Below are 18,542 nucleotides of genomic sequence, written 5' to 3'. Positions count from 1 at the left end.
TGATGTGCTTATTTCAAAGTGGAACCACTGTGTGATTTTTTGAAGAACTGAAGCAAATTGCTCGTGAAGGGTGTTTTGGAGGCGTTCCTCTGCTGATAGCATCTCTATTACCAGGATTCAAAGAGGCTATTAGTCTGTATGAGGGTCAAGAAATTTAGTCCTGCTCTCCCCCTCTCTTTCCTAAAATACCCAGGAAATACATTTTTGGTTTTAAAAAGATCATTATATTAAAGCATCGGGATGTTTGCTTTAATATTTTAGTTTGTGTTGCTATAAAGTTACTGATTTTAAAACATCATTATGAAAGAACCTGGATGTTTGCCTTAATTATTGTGTGTGTGTGTGTGTAAAAGAGAGAGAGGGAGAGAGAGAGACGATAATCTATAGTTTTTTCCCACATGTAAAAGTGACCAGAGAGCCTTCTAAAGAAGGTATAATTTCTTAATTTCTATGGCAATGCCCACTTTTCTTGGTCTGGTTTTATATTTAATTAAAACTTATTATATTTAAGTTCTTATTACTAGCATTATTTGTTCCCAAAAACCCTTGGAACAAAGTGCTTGTCAATTTCTACGTTATCAAGGCCATGGCCTCACTGGAATCACTGTTTTTCACTCAAAACATTAAGTCAACTCAATTCTATTAAAGGTCTCTCATTGAGATCAAGGTGAAGTGTATGTTGCTTGGCATAGATTTTCTTCTTTTCCAAGGACTGGTGAAAACTTATTAGAGCCAAGTTACCTCCAAGTAGGAGGATGAAGAGAAAAGAGACAGAAAGGCTGAGTAGGGGATGGTTGCTGGCAAACAAAATGCTCACAGTTTTGAAGAACATGCAAAAGAATAGTTTGGAAACTGAAGAAAATATTTTCAAAAAAAAAGAAATTTTCAGACAGTGCTTAAATCATGCCCCTTAAAATGGGTATGCTACAAAGCAGCTCTTTAGATAACAACAAATTTTTGGCTTGTTGTAAATATCTAGTGTTTAGATTTTCAATAATTCTATATAGAATGAAAATCTAGCAAGCTGAAATAGCAAAAGAAAAACTAGTCTAATATTTTTAGAAAAAGAAAAAAAAAGTAATTCTAATATTATTAAGAATGATCAGAAATTTAATAGCTTTATAATTCCCAGTAAATATCCTTCTAGTGACATGTTTAGTCATTTTTGAAAGATGTTCAAATGTTTTTAGTATTTGGCTCGCCGGCTGAACTGTAGGTGAACCCCAACTTTTAAAGATCACTAACAGAAATATTAATAATAAAAATTTTCATTGACATTGAAGCCCAAGGCCATAAAATTCTGCTTTGTTTTCAAGATAAATTGAATTTCTAAAAGGCTCTAAGTAATCAATAACATTGCCCTGGTTTTTAAATGTTTATATATCTTTTAGTTTATGTTCTAAATATATGTGGTGAGAAGCAAACATTTCTAATACAGAGTCATAAAACAGTACTCTTGCAAGGTATATTTCCAAGACATCATCCACAGAAACAAATTTATTCAGACATAATTACAACATAAAACCCCACTGTGTCTGTGCAGATGTCCTTATGAAAAGTATGTTAGCACTTTTATTTTACAAAACTCTCTTATTTGGAACATCTACTTACATGGCTATGTCCCTGGACATACTCCTGGAAAATCGCTTTGGAAAATCTCCACATAAAGAAATGGGGAGGGCTTCCCTGGGCGCAGTGGTTAAGAATCTGCCTGCCAATGCAGGGGACACGGGTTCGAGCCCTGGTCTTGGAAGATCCCACATGCCGCGGAGCGGCTAGGCCCGTGAGCCACAACTACTGAGCCTGCGCATCTGGAGCTTGTGCTCCACAACAAGAGAGGCCACGATAGTGAGAGGCCCGCGCACCACGATGAAGAGTGGCCCCCACTTGCCGTAACTAGAGAAAGCCCTTGCACAGAAACGAAGACCCAACACAGCCAAAAATAAATAAAATAAATAAAAATAAATTAAAAAAAAAATAAAAAAAAAAAAGAAATGGGGAGAAATTTTTGTTTTGCAAACAAATCTTATGAATGATTCAGAAATCACTCATATTTTGAGAATAATGAACAAAAAATGTTTAGACTGTTTATTCTTTACATGTTTTAATGGTTAGAAATGGGGGACTTCCCTGGTGGTGCAGTGGTTAAGAATCCGCCTGCCAATGCAGGGGACACGGGTTAGAGCCCTGGTCTGGGAAGATCCCACATGCCGCGGAGTAACTAAGCCCATCACGCCACAACTACTGAGCCTGCGCTCTAGAGCCTGTGAGCCACAACTACTGAAGCCCGCGTGCCTAGAGCCCGTGCACCGCAACAAGAGAAGCCAGCGCAATGAGAAGTCCATGCACTGCAACGAAGAGTAGCCCCCCTAGCCACAACTAGAGAAAGCCTGCACACAGCAACGAAGACCCAATGCAGCCAAAAATAAATACATAAATTTATTTAAAAAAAAGAAATGGAAGCTTTCTTCAAAAGTATAGACCACTATGGTACTTACTAAAATGAATTTTAATTCAGTTTCAAATAACTTTATTAAAATTTAGATGACAAATTACAATCATCCATTTTATGAGGCAAGGTGGATTTAATGATTCTCATCTATTATTGTATATCCTCTCTTTAAATGTTTGAATAAATGTATTTAGGCAAAGCACATTCAAATACATAATTCATATCCCCTAGTGACATCAGTGAGGTATCTAAAATGTTTCAGATAGAATAATTCAAGAAACATAGCTATTTCTAAAGGGAAAAATAGGAAAGATTTTGATATTTAAATATGTATATTTCAGGATAAATGCTCCTTACTACAAATGGAAACCTAGGAACATCTTTATTAGTAAATATGACTGATCACTTAATATTTATTGATTTTTTTGAGCACTTTTTAGAAATTCTAAAAATAGCTATGCTTATAGAAATCTGTGCACACTAGCTAAATCTATTAAGCAGATGTTACATAAAATTTTTATTTTAGAACTGCATGTTTCAAGACAGATCACTTGTTGAAGGACAATGAGATAAAATAATGACTATGACTATGCATGAACCTTGCCATTATCTAGACATAGTCCACATGTAGCTCACATTTATCAGGCCCTTGTCATATGCCAGGAAATGTTCCAGGTGCATCCCTGGTAGGATGTCTTCTTTGTCAGTGCAGTTGCTGGCCTGCCTAGTGCCTATGTGAACAGTGGGATGGGGGTAGGGAGAGGAAGGCGGGGGGAATAAAACTGGAGAAAGATGCAGGAGGGAAAAGGAGAGAGAAAAAGAGAAACAGAGAGAGAATGAATAGGAACTTGTCCATTTAGTAAGGCAAGGATCCTTGCATTTCCCATGGATGAATGAATATCACAGAAAGTCATTGGCGGGACTTGAGCCATCTTGCTTGGCCTACCCAGAAAGGCCAAGCTCTTAGCCAGGGGCTGGCAGGAACAAGCTGGCACTGGGGGCTTGGAAGGGATAGAGAAGTGCTGGACAGGAGCCCTATTTCCTGTGTTAGGGAACTATGCAGGGCAAAGCCCTCCAGGGCTCCTAGAAGAAACCACACAAGTGTCCCAGCATTTGGACACCAGCTGCAGAGAGGACAGTGATGGCCACTCAACGTTAACCAGAGAAGCACAAAAACCAAGAGAGAAATGCCACCTCATTCAGTTATGAATAAATAGATCTACCTTCCCCCTCCTTCTCCAGTCTTCCTTCCTGCCTTCAACCTGGGAGGAGTGGGTGGGAGGCGGGTAAAGAGCAGACAACACTTTCCTCCTCTTGCCAAGCCCTGGAGCCACAAGCCAGCCACCGTGCTTAGGGAGAGAGCTTAGAGTTAGTTAGATGTTAGATCAAAGCTGTAATCGGACTAGACCGTTTTAATAACCAAAAGCCACCAGAAATGCATGGGATCTGACCAAAGTACTATTAAGGGAGGGATTTGGTTTTATAATAGTAGTCAAAAGCAGTAACTGGAAGAAATAAAATAGTTTCACATTTATAACAGAATGATAGGCACTCCTCAGAAACATCAGTTCCATCATACAGGTTCATATTATCAATCACACGTACTTGATGTGTGTTAGATTGAAAACTTATCACCAACTCATATGACTTCCATTGATCATGTTGAAGCTATTGTTTCCAGGTAGAATGCATGAAAATCTGACTTTGAGCTTAATAGAAATGTAAACTACTTCTTTTTCCTTTTCTTCTTCTTTTGTTGAATGTGAATCAGTACTTTATAACCTGGGATGCATTTCGTTATTAGGCAGATGCATACCTTTGGTTAAGTCTAAAGAGGTGTTTCTTGAACACCTATTTCTTGAACACCTATTAGAGGCTAGAACTCTCAAGTTAGAAGTACTCCGAACTTTTATTGGGTATTAAACTTTTATTGGGTATTAAGGTGATTGGTTTGTTTTTTTTTTTAATAAATTCATACTGCAAATTCCAAAAGTCAGTGTGTAATATCATTGGGACATACACATTATACCTAACTGGATAATATTTGCATATTTTTCATGGTAATGGTTTTAAAAGACAGGTTAGCTTCCAAAATAATTTAGCTCCCTCTGTTAGTTAATGTATTCAGGAATATAAGCTAATTTATATATTTAGCTACAAATACTTCATTTGTTTATCCTACAATCGTCTAAGTGTGTTAACATATATTATCTCCTTTGATACTGGTGGGGTAGACAAAGTTTTATTATTCTCAGTTTATAGATGAAAAAAACTGATTCTGAAAAAAATTATTTGAAAAAAATATTATATAAAACAGCCTTAAGTCAAATATAATTCTTTCCCTCTAGCAGGGGCATCATATCACTCTCTGCATCAGCCTGGATAAGAGAACAGGATATCATTTAGTAATGCTGAACACTGCAGTGACTTCGATACAGAATTGTATCAGATAGAATGTCACCAATCTAAGATTTGATCTTTAAAAGCATTTGTGATGATTTCTTCTTTTAATGGGCCTGAGGACCCATTAGCGGTTTTTATAATCTTCCTGTAAGGATTACAGGAAACGCATCTCTGAGCTAATGTGCAATGAGAGACAAGACTGGAAAGGGAACTGGTTTACTTGTAAATAAACCTGAAAAATATATGGACTCCAAAATGTTTATTGTGTCTGTTCTAACAGATGCATGATGAAACCAAATGCCATGAGGTTTCTGTAAAAGGAAATGGAGAATTCCTGCATCAGCTTCATTAAATAATCTGAAAGAGTAAACAACTTCATGAAGTTAAAAGCTCATCTGAAAAACAGATATAACATTTGCTCTTTGGGGAATATTTCATTGTTTGACCACCTCAGTGAGAACATATTTACAGTATTGAATTATCTTAGGCACTTAATTTTTCTGAATTATTTACCATTCTTTTCTTATTATTAAAAAGTAGAAATGGCCACATTCTCAACAAACTGTATCTTCAAAGTCTTTGTGAAATCCATTGGCATGTGGCAGATCATCAGCGATAGTAGACATAGTTTTGTGTTATGATGGTCTGGATGTAGTTTTCCTTAACTTGTGTATAAATCTGGTGTGTTTCAGATAAAGTACTAAAAAATGTGGTGGATTTACCCTTTGAAACATTATAAATGAAAGATTGTGTCACTTGATTATGTAACAAATAGTTTTCCTATCCATTGGTTTTTGGTTTTTTAAAACCTTACTCACCCAAGACTAGCTTTTCCACTTTTCTTTGGAAGCAGTGTGGGTACTGCACTGATAAAACAATGTAGTGGATGACTTTTCCTGAACATAACTATGTGTTTGTATTCTATCTGATCCTACTTAGGCAATACTCCTTCCTTTATCAAAACTTACCTGGCTTGAATTTCACCGTTTTAGGACACAGATTATTTTTTCCAGAAGAAATCTATAATAATGTTCAGAGTATCATTTTCCTCCCAACATCTTATTGCCTTCTGGAGATAATTTTAAGAAACTCATATTAATGTTTACTGGGTACTGGACAATTCTTTGATCACCTTTTATATATAATGAGAGAACCCTGTGAGGTTACCCCTATTTAAGATCCCCATTACAGAGGCAGAAAGTGGTTAAGTGACTTCCTTGGGTCACACAGGTAGGTAGGGGCAGACCTGGGGTTCACCCAGTTTGACTCTGGGGTTTGTCTTCTAAGCTCCTACACACATTTTGGGGTTTAGTGTAGTTTGAACAGCCAGTTAAGAAGGGAAGAAAGACCTCAACAGACCATGGTGGAAAGATTTTTGTGGTCCCATAAACTACACCTACTTCTTCTGTTCTGACTTTAAGTATATTTTCACTAATTTAAATTAGTGTCAGATCACTATTTGAAACTTTTGTTTCTGGAACAAATAATTTAGGAAATGAAATAGAAACAGACTAGAAGCTTTCATAATTCTGTCTTCTGAAGGATAGATTTAAAAAATTTTTTCTAATCAGATTTCCCATGTCTTCTTAACAAATATGACATGCTACTTTATTATTATTATTATTATTTGTTTTTGTCCTTGGCCGTGCTCTGCAGCTTACGGGATCTTAGTTCGCTGACCAGGGATTGAACCCAGGCCACGGCAGTGTAAGTGCCGAGTCCTAACCACTGGACCACCAGGGAATTCCATGCTACTTTATTTTTCATTTATTTATTTTGAATTTTATTTATTTTTTTATACAGCAGGTTCTTATTAGTTATCCATTTTATACATATTAGTGTATATATGCATGCTACTTTATTTTTGAAGCAAAAATTTTCTAGCAGTAGGACCATGTTTGAGAATTTTACCATGTAGTTCAAGACATATTAAAGGGGTATGAAACCAACGCATTGAGGTGGAAACTGGGGGTACTGAATTTACCTTCTCAGTAGCTCACTCACTTCCTGCTCGGTGTGCCTACTCCCACTCCTTCAGCTCAGGCCTTCACTTGCCGTCGCTTAGATAACTGCCTTGGCCTTTTAACTGTCTCCCTGCTTTGGGTTTCACATTCCTCAGGTTCATGATACACAGAGCTGCCAGAGAGATTGTTCTAAATCACCTGTTATACCACTGCTTAAAAATACTTCAAAGTCTCCCCATCATATCATCAAAATAACCATAACATTAAAAAAAATCTCTGTACAATTAAGTGCTTTATGTATTATATCATTCACAGTAGGCCTAACTATCCTTTTTTTCACAGAGAGAAAACTGAGCCTTAGAGAAGTTAGGTGAATAACTAAGGTTGTAGAGCAGGTCCAGGCAGGCCTAGGACAGAGGCCAGTTGGACACCAAAGTGCATGCTCTGAACGGCCGCCTGCACTCCCGATATCATTGCAACATGTTTTATAGATTCCAGTATATATTAAATGTGAGTTTTTATAAAATTAACCATATTGATGACATCCTGCAGCACTTTTGCACTTTTGTCTTCCATTTATTTTGCTTCTCTCTTCAACTTAACTTGCCTACAAATAATGTACTGAACGAATTTTGTGTGAGGCACTTCATAACCTACCCTAGAATCTTTTCTTTGTTAATCCCTGTTAAGGCGGCTACTTCATCAGTGGTTTTATTTACATTTTTCCCATAAAACATTGATTTTTTTTTTAAATTAAAGAATTCTTTTACTTTGAGAACTTATCTCCAGTATTTTTCTGTATCGGCTCTCCAAAGGAGTAGTTCTTCATCTATTTCAGTGTTGAAATAGAATCAAGAAAATACTGTAGGCTGGGATATACCAGAAACATATGTTCTTTTATTTAACTTTACAGCAAAACTCCTCCAACATGTAGTTTGGTCTAATATTATTTCTACCAATTTCCTGGGTTTTTTTTCTTTACATCTTCAACAGTATTTGCTGATAAAAAATATATCTTGGTTTGTTGCCATATTGTATTATTTTAACTATTTTAAAATGCATCCATGAGAAGCTTTCTAAACATTATCATTTGGTTTAATTCTGTAATGTTTTAAATCGAGTATTGCCTGACTTCAACCACTGTTAAAAAAAAAACAAATCTGGAAGTTTTGCATGCTCTGGATGCTTGGTTATGAAATATCTTCTTAGTCCTGACTACTTCATACTAACACTAGCTGATATCATAGAGCACAATAAGGCAAAGTTCCTCTCTAACAACAGTGGATACAAATCCGTATTCCAAATGTGTTCTTGGTAATTTTGAATATTTTACCTACCTGTCACATATGATTAAACAGTAATGGTGTTTCATCTCGCTACATGGTTGATGAAGAGTTTCTGAAGGAATATAGAGGAGGGTCAGCTCTTTTTCTCTTGTGCCTGAAATGTAGGTGTTATCTTTAATCAATAGCTGCCTTTCAGGAATATTTTAAAACTTGTGTCATTTTGTGAGGGTTAAAACTAGATAATAACATGGAAATTCATTTAATCAAGCACCGTAAAACATCCTATCCCCTGTTCGGTGGCGTCACCTCAAGTACTATACGAAACTCATAACTATCTGGACCAGACTGGACCAGGGTACTGGTGTCAATCCATATATGAAAGTATATTAAACATTAGTTAGAGCTCCTTCTCATTTTTTAGTTGAAAATAAAAGTCCGTGGGAGTTCCAATTGGCTTGGCAGATAGTGGGGGAAGCCTTCCAGGCATAGGGCACTACAAGTACAAGAGCCCTGGGACAGAAGCATGCTTGGCACATTCAAGGAACTGTGAAGACGCCAGTGTAGCTGGCACACATTTCCATGAGAAATTGCTATAAGAAGTCCAGTCTTTCACAGTGATAAATATGAAAAACTCTCTTCTTCTGGGAACCCTGACCATGCGGTTATTTTCCCATCATTAGATGATTAACATACTGGTCCTAGAGAATGACTTTGAGCTGTTTTCTTCATATTTCCTCTTCATCCATTTCAGTTTTTCATAATGTAACAGCCTACTGGCCGGTCTTTAGAACACTTTATTTAAATGAATAATTACTACCGCTTCTTATGTAGATGTTTGGTTAAAAATTCTATTAACCTTTCCTCTTCCTCTGACATTGATTCTCCCAGTGAGAGAAGAAGAATTTAAGGAGTGTCAAATAGAATTTGATACATAGATCCTGTTTATTTTGACTTCAGTGTCAGACCTAGAGCAAATAATTTTATTATATTTTCTAGTTTGTCTTAATTTCATTTCTCCTTCAAAAAAGAGATGATCTTATTTAGATATTATTTGGAAACTGACCCATTGAAAGGATACGAGCATTTTAATGCTGGCTACCACTTACCATGTAGGTTTAAACACATTTTTCTGAGCCTCAGTTTCCTTATCTGTAAAATAGCATACTATGTAATGGAATTGCTGTTTTTATAGATAAAAAATGTCACCAGTTTTACAGGTGAGGAATCTGAGATCCAAGGAATCAGTTAATAATATGTCTTGTGATACTTTTAAAAGATTGTATATTAAGATAATACTTGACAGAGTAATCATGCAGTAAAGGAGTCTGTCATTGTTATTATTATTTTAATCAGAGGAGGAAGTAACTGTCTTCTACACAAATTTATTTTCTTCAGAAATTAAGAAAAGCGGTAATCCAATCTCTTGTACTCTAGATAACAAATGAAAGTTAAGAGCACAAAAGCTAAATAAACTATTTGTGATGATTCTTTTACCCAGGGCAATTTTTCATTGTTGATAAAATGCAACATTTCACAAAATATTTGTAAGTATCAATTACAAATCAAGATTTCTTTGTTATGCAGTTTAATCAGCTTGAGGCAGTAAACCCTTAAGTTATACATTTTACAAGGCCAATAAAATGATTGTCCCACTTAAAAATAGTACAGATTTTTTTTTTTGATTGGAGTATAGTTGATTTACAGTGTTGTGTTGATTTCTGCTGAGTACAGATTTTTAAAAAGAAAATACCTCAAGCCATGAAGAATTATTTGCCTATATTTATGTTGAGCTCTGTTTGGAGCAAGTCAACTCTGACTCTTTCAATCATATTAGTCTCTGTGCCTCAGTTCTCTCATTTATAAAATGGGGATAGTGTTAGCACCTAGCTCCAAGGATTGTTCTCAGGGTTAGAAATTGAGCATGCAAATTACTTAACACACAGGAAACATTCAAGGGTTTTTAAAAATTAGTGCTATCACATCTGTGGTTATTCTGATTTTATTTAACCAACCTTTATAAAATTGAAGGGTTATCTGCTGTCTTCCTTGCAATGCCTTTTGAGATCCGGATCTCAGTATCATAAGAAGGGCTTCTGCAGTGCTCAGGATCTCTCCCTGTGAGATGGCATGTAATGGTTTCAGAATGTGGCCTTAAGCTCACTCAGTAAGCCATCGCCCTTTCATTGGAAACAGCATATGGAAATCATCACAAAGAGAAGGAATCATTTCAAGTGCTTTGAAAATATAAAAGAAAAATAAATTGTCCCTGGTAAGTAAATATAGGATGCTGATCTCTGAATAGTCAGGAAAACTCTGTGCCAGGGCCTTTGGGGAACGCTAATGAGCATTTCAGTCCCTCCCCGCAACCCCCCACTCTTGTGTTCTAAATTAGAAGGAGTTGTTACTATATAAGGCTGCTTTTTCTAAGTAAATGATAGTAGTTAAACTCTGGGTATTTTTAGCTTTTCATACAGTGGAAAGTTATTTTCATCAGTCAAGATTAAGCTAAAATGAAAAAGCCTGTGAAAGGCTTAGGCCTTGGGAGTCAGGTACTACCATAGCAGTCACCTTTATTTTTATTTCTTTCATGAAAAACATAACATTTTCCATTGGATGGTGCTCAGCATGACGGATATTAGATTGAATTGTGTAAATATTACATTAAATGTATGGGCTGCTGCAGGGAGTCAAAACGCAGTGACCCATTTTCAGGTCTCCAATCTTTTGGCCACCTGCCTGCCAGATGGGGAAATGTTGATCAGAACAATTTCATCCTGAGGCAGAGCTGCGATCTGGGAGAGAAAGCTCATCGCTGTCTGCTTCTTCTGTGCCAAAATGACCATGTAGCTTCATGCTGAGTGAGTTACCAAGGGTTTCCTTCAGCTGCAGGCGTAGGACTGAGAGTAGACACAAATTCAATTAAGGATCCCATTATGATATTTATTCCATTCTGTTTTTTATTACCCTCAACTTCTCTTACCCTCTGTTTCTTTTTTATATATATATTTGAGAAGGAAAATGCCTTCTTCTCGGTCTGCACTGCCCCCATTCTCTTAATTCTCATTCTTTATCTATAAAGAATCTCTATTCTTTTTACGCCTCTTTTCCCCTATAGCTTCCTAAGCAAGACACCTAATCTGATGCTGCCTTATCTGGAGAAGAAAAAGGAATGATATTGTGCGCGCGCGCGCGCGCGCGCCTGTGTGTGTGTGTGTGTGTGTGTGTGTGAGAGAGAGAGAGAGAGAGAGAGAGAGAGAGAGAGAGAGAGAGAAAGTTCTGCATACGTCTCTCTTTCTTAATTGATTTTCATGGAAAGATAAAAACATGCTGGATTTTTCGATTCAGAGCTGAGATGAACAAGTATGGAGAATTACTTTGCAGGAGTGTGTTTCCACAGTCCAGGCCTTCTCTCATAGAAACTCCTTCTCAAGGTTTTTAAGGCCCTTTGCCTCCTATCACTGTCTCTGGTCTGAGCAGCTTGCTTCTTCCGGGGAGGCTGTTCTCATTTTCTCCTGAACTTGACATGTTAATTCTTCTCCCAGGTCTCTATGACTTTGCCCATGATCTTTTCTGCAATGGAATGTTTATATTTATTTCTCCCAGGTACATAGTAGGTATGCAATAAAGACTATTATTTTTTAATTGATTGATTAATAATGATTCTCCTTTTTAATTTAGTAAGGGATAAAATTGCATTCAGTTGAAAGCAAGTACACATTGTTTGAGGAAGTTCATAAATTTTATCAGAAGCTTTAAGGATAAATGTTTTGAATGATAAGGATAAATGAGTGGTTCAGAATCTGTATCAAAGGCAAGTAGGAGCCAGAACATGATTCTGCCACAGGATTAAAGAAGAGGGTAAAGGGCAGGGAGAAGGGGACTGGGATGGCAGGGTAGCACAGCGTGAGACAAGGGCATTCTTCCTTTAGAAGTACTCACACTGTGGTCAAACCACGGCTCTTACTCAGGCCCCAGGCTCCTGGAGCTAGGGTAGCAAAGAGTGACTTCAGACCACAGTATGCCTTCCTGTTTTGTACTTAACAAACAAATATTATTGTTTTGATAGAGCTAAAGGCTATGATAAAGAAGCTTGTTTCTCATTGGTATTTCTAGTTAAAAAATTTGCATTTTCCACACTTATATTGTCACCTTACTCTTTGAAAGCAGGAGCCTAGCTCTTGGCATCTTCTAAAACAGTGCTCTTCAAGAGAATGACATACACATATGTCTAACTAGGTATTTAAGTCAGCCATATACTTATTGAAAGGTTGTTGAATAAATGAATGAATGGGTAATTGTATATCTTTTATTCTTTAGCGTGAGAATGACAACTACTGAAAAGCCTGATTATGCTGAAGCTTTATCTGATGCTTTTTTTTTTTTTTTTTTTTTTATTTATGGCTGTGTTGGGTCTTCGTTTCTGTGCGAGGGATTTCTCCAGTTACGGCAAGCGGGGGTCACTCTTCATCGCGGTGCGCGGGCCTCTCACTATCGCGGCCTCTCTTGTTGCGGAGCACAGGCTCCAGACGCGCAGGCTCAGTAGTTGTGGCTCACGGGCCCAGTTGCTCCGTGGCATGTGGGATCTTCCCAGACCAGGGCTCGAACCCGTGTCCCCTGCATTGGCAGGCGGACTCTCAACCACTGCGCCACCAGGGAAGCCCTATCTGATGCTTTTTTAATGAGCAATTTGTTTAAAGGGTAATTAGAAGAGTGATATATATGCTTTATATGTGTGTGTGTTCCTATTTTTATTTGATATTATATAGTAACCAGATGCCAATTCAAGAGGTTCAGTGAAAAGACCATTGATTGGACTGGAAATCAGGAGGCCTGAATTTTAGGCATTGGTCTAACTTGACTTTACTCTGTGACCTTAACTAAAATTGTCTGACTCAATTTCTCTATTTATAAAAGGAAAGATTTAGAATATGTAATTTTAAGGTTCCTTTTAGCTAGGGTCTATTTTAAATCAAGAAGATAAAAGATGAGGGACTTCCCTGGTGGCGCAGTGGTTAAGAATCCGCCTGCCAATGCAGGCGACACAGGTTCGATCCCTGGTCCAGGAAGATCCCACATGCTGCGGAGCAGCTAAGTCCATACGCCACAACTACTGAACCTGCGCTCTAGAGCGCGCGAGCCACAACTACTGAAGCCCGCACGCCTAGAGCCTGTGCTCCGCAACAAGAGAAGCCACCGCAATGAGAAGCCTGCGCACTGCAACGAAGAGTAGCCCCCGCTCTCTGCAACTAGAGAAAGCCTGTGCGCAGCAACGAAGACCCAATGCAGCCAAAAATAAATAAATAAATTTATTTTTTAAAAAAAGGTAAAAGATGAAGGAAAACACCCATGAATGGTCATATTTTCTCTGTTAACTTGAAAAATAAAGCAGTATTTTCTGGAAGGGCATTTCTTTATACAGCATTTTTATGGGACTTTAATTCTCATTTCTCTAAACCATAATTTGCAGAACGTATATGTTATAAATAAATAAATAAATGAGTAAAACAAAAACTCTCAAAATGGTATCAATTTAATGTGCTTTTTTTGCTAGATTTTACTTTTTTAATGCTTAAAATTGTACTGCAGTGAATTACTACTGAATTCAGCATTTTCTGATTTTTTTTTTTTGGTAAATGCTTTATTCTTTCCTTATTATTTTTCTAAATAATAAAGAGGTAGTTCCCTAGCATACACAAATGTAATCAACGTGTTTTTAAAATATCATTAAGAATTCATGGATTTAAATACAATTGATGTTTTTATAAATCTAACTTATTTACTCAAACTCTGGATCCGACATGAATTACAGCCTTTAAGTTTTGTTTTCCTTACCCTACTATAAACCACAGAGAGACAGTGGATAGAGATTATCTCATAGATTAAAACCACTCATTCTGACCTACCTGTTCACTTATACAACAAATTTTAATTTGATGGAGAAGAGGGAATGTGTTTGATATTCTTCATCTATTCTTTAAACGCCTCTCATTTGTGTAAAATGTGTCAAAGAGAAAAAGGAGATAGTCCTTGGTAAACTTGCACTGGATTAGTTTAGTTCCACATCTTGAAGTGTAGTATTTTGAATCAAATCATGGTTCTCCCTCACAAATGGATTAAAGCCTATGTTTAAAAAAATAGCTAGAACTGAAAATGGCTTTTATTTTTGGATTATAAAAAATAACACATTGTCATTGTAAAAAAATTCAAATATTACAGAAAAGGATAGAAATAAAATAAAAACCATACCATCCAGAAATAACACGTTATTAACATTTTGGTGAATGACTCCTCAGTCCCCTCTCTGCACACACAGCAACTTACAGTCATACTTACATTCAACTCCATGTAAAAAGAATGGAACTAAATGTGCTTTCTTATTAAACACACAACATGAGCATCTTTCTGTGTCAGTGAATCCTGATTTACATCATCTCTTTAGTGACTGCATAGAATTACATTGTATGGATTGACCATAATTTATATAATCCATTCCCTATTAAACATATAAGTTATTTATAATTTTTCACCATTACAAATAGTGTTCATATGAATACTTTTGCATATATAAAATATATTTGTGCGCTTATCTGATCATTCCTATAGAATTAATCCCTAAAAGTAGTCTGAGAGTATGCTATACTTCTTTGGTGAAAATGAAGAGTATCTGAATTAATTTCAGGCCAACTGTTATATGCAAAGAGATATTTTCTTATCATGTACATGTCACTCATTATTATGCTAGTCAGTATAATTCTCTTTGGCTGATAAAATAAGTAAATGTCAAGATCACATAATCTAGGTAACATACTTTCATTCTGAAACATTTAAAAATATTGATAGTGATTTGTAACTTTTAAAAATGTCTTGAAAGAAAAATTTTTGAGAGAAAAAAATTCCCACATGTTCCAGTTCTATTAAATTTCCAGACTGTTTCAGGATAAAAATTTTGTATAAAGATGATCAGTGTCTTAAAAGTAAGGGACAAGAAGGTATTAATGCCTAGGGAATCAGGGTTTGCAGCTTTCCATGGAATTATCAAGATGATATAGTCAGATAAATCAGATTTTTAAAAACTTATCTTAAAGAAATAATTAAACTCTGATATCTCTCTTTTGAAAGACATGTGAAAATAGGTTGCATACATGATAAAGCCACATACAAAAGTATTGTTATAAATATCATTGTAGTATTGTTTTCTTAGAGTCACAGGGTCAGTTTCAAGAGGAGCCTTCCTTTTAGGAAACACATCATTGAAATTTAGGTCTTAGAATTCTTTTCTCTTTTTTTTTGGTTTTAATTTATTAAAAGTATTGCAAAACCTGTATTTAGTTTTTATTATAGTTTATATAATTTTGTTTTAATATAATTAAAAGTCCCTAACTTGTCTGATACATAATATAAAAGATCATACCTACAGAATATGAACCATGGAGGAATGACCACCTCTGGTTTACTGTTCAGTTCGCTGGTGCTGCAGAGGGGCTCTTAGACAGACCCAGCAGCCTGGCCTGGAGCAGGGCCCCAGGAGGAATGACTCTGTGCTGAGAAGTGATCGCATGGCTCATATGTACTCTCAGACATCCTATAGGCATCAACAAAAAGTACTGGTGATTGTAAATTTGCCCTTAGAGAAGCAGAATATGAAAGATAAAGCTCCTTGTGTTGAAATATCCGAAGGATGGAAACTTACACACCTGGAGACCATCTATTCCATGTACGTGGCCCTTAGTTTAATTTTGTGGAGGCAATGGGGCTGGTCCTGAGTGAGCCCAAGCGAAAAACATGTCCATGGGGGTCATGACATAGAATAGGTGACATGTTTGGGTGTGTGGGAGAGGGAAGAGTCTGTGGGAAATGGAGATGCCTTTTCCCCAACCTTGCTGGGAGGTGGCGGAGGGGCCGGGGGACAACCTTTCACTCCAGTAGAGGGAGAGTATGTTGCAGCAGTAGGAACTGTTTTCTGCGAAACTAAGGGTATTAGCTGTGCCAGCGTCCTAGTGACAATGTGTGACACAGTGCTGTGGAAAGGTGTGCTCTGGCCCTTCCTTCTCATACATAGGAGGGGATGGCAAGGACTGGAGACATTGCAGTTTAACCCCTTGAAGATTTTACAGGTCTCCAGCTTTGTACACAGGAACCTCAACACTCCTAGCAGAGAGGCAGCTTTGTCTTGGAGACTTCTGGAAAGAGTGGTTGATGGGGCAGACATGGGTGGATTATGGACCACACCCATCCTCGGGAAGGCTGCCGCATAAGGATGTGAGTGAACTTGTCCCTGAGTATGCAGCAGGAGCTAGCAAACTTCTAATTATTAGTGTCCCTGGGGGCATTGTGATTATACTTATATCTATGTGATTGCCAGAGAGCACAGCCTGGGTGCTTATCTCTGATTCTTTCTAGAAGTTGATATCCATATACCAAAAGCTATCGTAAACTACAAATGAGATGACTCAGCAGTTGCACAATGGCATTTCCTGGTCACTCACAGTGTGCTCCTGGTCTCTCCCGTTTGTGGAAGACAGATGACCTGAACATGATTCCCCACCCCCCATTTTTTGGTTTTCCATTTCCAGAGCCTGTGTTCTGCAGTGACCCCCAAATCATTCATCTAGCTGAAATGCTGAACGTTCTCAGGTTCCTTCTGTGTTGCTGCTTTTCATCTTAGAGTCTGTCTTTGCAGCAACCCATGTTGCTGTTTTTCACTGTTGTTTTAGCTCTAAAGGTTGCTGCAGGTGCAGAGAGAAACCCTGACTCTGTAGCCGCCCCCCAAAACGTTTCCTTTGAACCAGTTCCTCCTTATGACAGGATGGCCTTATGGCAAAGGATGCAGTGGAGAATGCAGACGCCATCACTCAACTTGGCTTTTCCTTTTCTGTGCTGAGACTTTGTTCTTCCTTCTGTCCCTTAATTTGCTTTTGACCTTGCAGAACATGCCTCTGCTCTTATCTAAAAGAGGAGTGTTGCACTGGGGATTTCCGTTTTCACAACACTCAAAATCACTTCATCTTCATGAGCACAAATGCTTAGATATTCCTTGTTTAATTTTGCGAATGTGTTTATGGGAAGTAATGGTGTTTCTAAGTACTGCCAGTTTCTGCTAATTGATAGGATAGACAGGGGAAACTGCTGCACTGACCTCCAAAAAGAGAGAGAAGAATGCTTTTAGGGACTAGGGCTTTAGAAGATTTTGACTACCTCTAAGCATTTCATAGAAAAGCAGTATTGTTTAAAAGCTTATCTTGTGGGTGGATGTGTGTGGGAGGAGGTAGGGGAACCCAGTCCAATAGGTCATTTTAAGCTAGGGTAGAGGAACACAGCACCAGAATACATCTTTTGTTCTTATCTTATCCAGCCATTTTTTTCCTAACAATCCTTCAAAGTTTAGTTCAGTCCAGTTGTTTTCATGAATCTCTCCCCAAACAAAATATGAGTACTTTAGTCCCTAAAACTGTCAATGCCATGTATTGTCAATGCCCAAGCATTTGGTGCTTAATCATATACTGCTAATTTATTTGATTTTTTCATAAGTGTGTGTTTTTGACAAAGAAAATGCTAAGTTCCTTAAAGGCAGGGAGTATGTTTTGCATTTCTTTTATCTGATGGTTTCTTGCACATAAGAGACCCTCAATAAATATCCAGGAGATCTACTCTGGATTTTCCTATGCATTGTCTGTCCTTTAGTCCCTTTACTGCTGAGTACACCTTTACTGTAATATGGATGAAGGAAAGATAAGAAAGTATTTTGATTTTAGAAAAATCTAAAGGATACAAGGATGGAATTTTGAGGCAAATTTATTTTCAAATTATATGGATTTCAGTTCATTTTTTGCTATCCTTGATTCTATTATCATGGATAATTGGGAACTGCCTGTGTTATACTTGCATGACATTTCTTGGTTATTTATTATTATGAATCAGTTACATAGTCCTTCTCTGCTTCTCTCTTATAAACTTCAGATGTATGTCTGAGATTAATTCGGTCTTTGTTTTCCCGCCTTCACCACTTGTTTTTCTGTTGAATCTAGTCACCTTTCAAGTAGCTGGAGTGGAAATATCAATATGTTCTCTGGTGCCTGATCCTTTGTTCTTTCTTTTATTGTTTTATTTTCTTTGTGCATTCATGAAAGTGTCTTGGCGTGTTCCTATGATAACATTAAAAACTCTACACTCTTTATCTATAGTTTCCATGAAATTTCTGTCAGAATCAAAGGAAAACTCTTTGCCTGAGAAGTCATAATGAGGTCTTGCTTTGTCACCATCATGGAAGGGGTTAAGAGTTAACTAACATTTAGAAGCTCTTTAGGTCATTAATTCTAGGAGTTGAGATGAGACATGTACTAAAAATCATTGTGTTTACAGGTCCCATTTCCATCCAGAGACCTTTTTTCTCTCTTTATAATAGATCTATATACAATGAGAACACAGACTTAATTTATA

General features: G+C 37.1%; 1 protein-coding gene and 1 non-coding gene across 2 annotated transcripts in view; one reads left to right on the top strand and one right to left on the bottom strand.

Moving 5' to 3' along the window:
- Window positions 1–18,542, top strand: part of SYNPO2 (synaptopodin 2) — a 167,693-nt gene that overhangs the window by 2,085 nt on the left and 147,066 nt on the right. The gene's annotated exons all lie outside the window — the stretch shown is intronic.
- On the bottom strand, window positions 6,527–6,598 carry TRNAV-UAC (transfer RNA valine (anticodon UAC)). The gene has a single exon. It is a non-coding gene; the product is annotated as a tRNA-Val (tRNA).

The sequence above is a fragment of the Eubalaena glacialis genome, chromosome 5, assembly GCF_028564815.1.
Source record: "Eubalaena glacialis isolate mEubGla1 chromosome 5, mEubGla1.1.hap2.+ XY, whole genome shotgun sequence".
Taxonomy (NCBI): domain Eukaryota; kingdom Metazoa; phylum Chordata; class Mammalia; order Artiodactyla; family Balaenidae; genus Eubalaena; species Eubalaena glacialis.
Note: the sequence above shows the minus strand (reverse complement) of the source record. Positions and strands in the feature narration are given on the sequence as shown.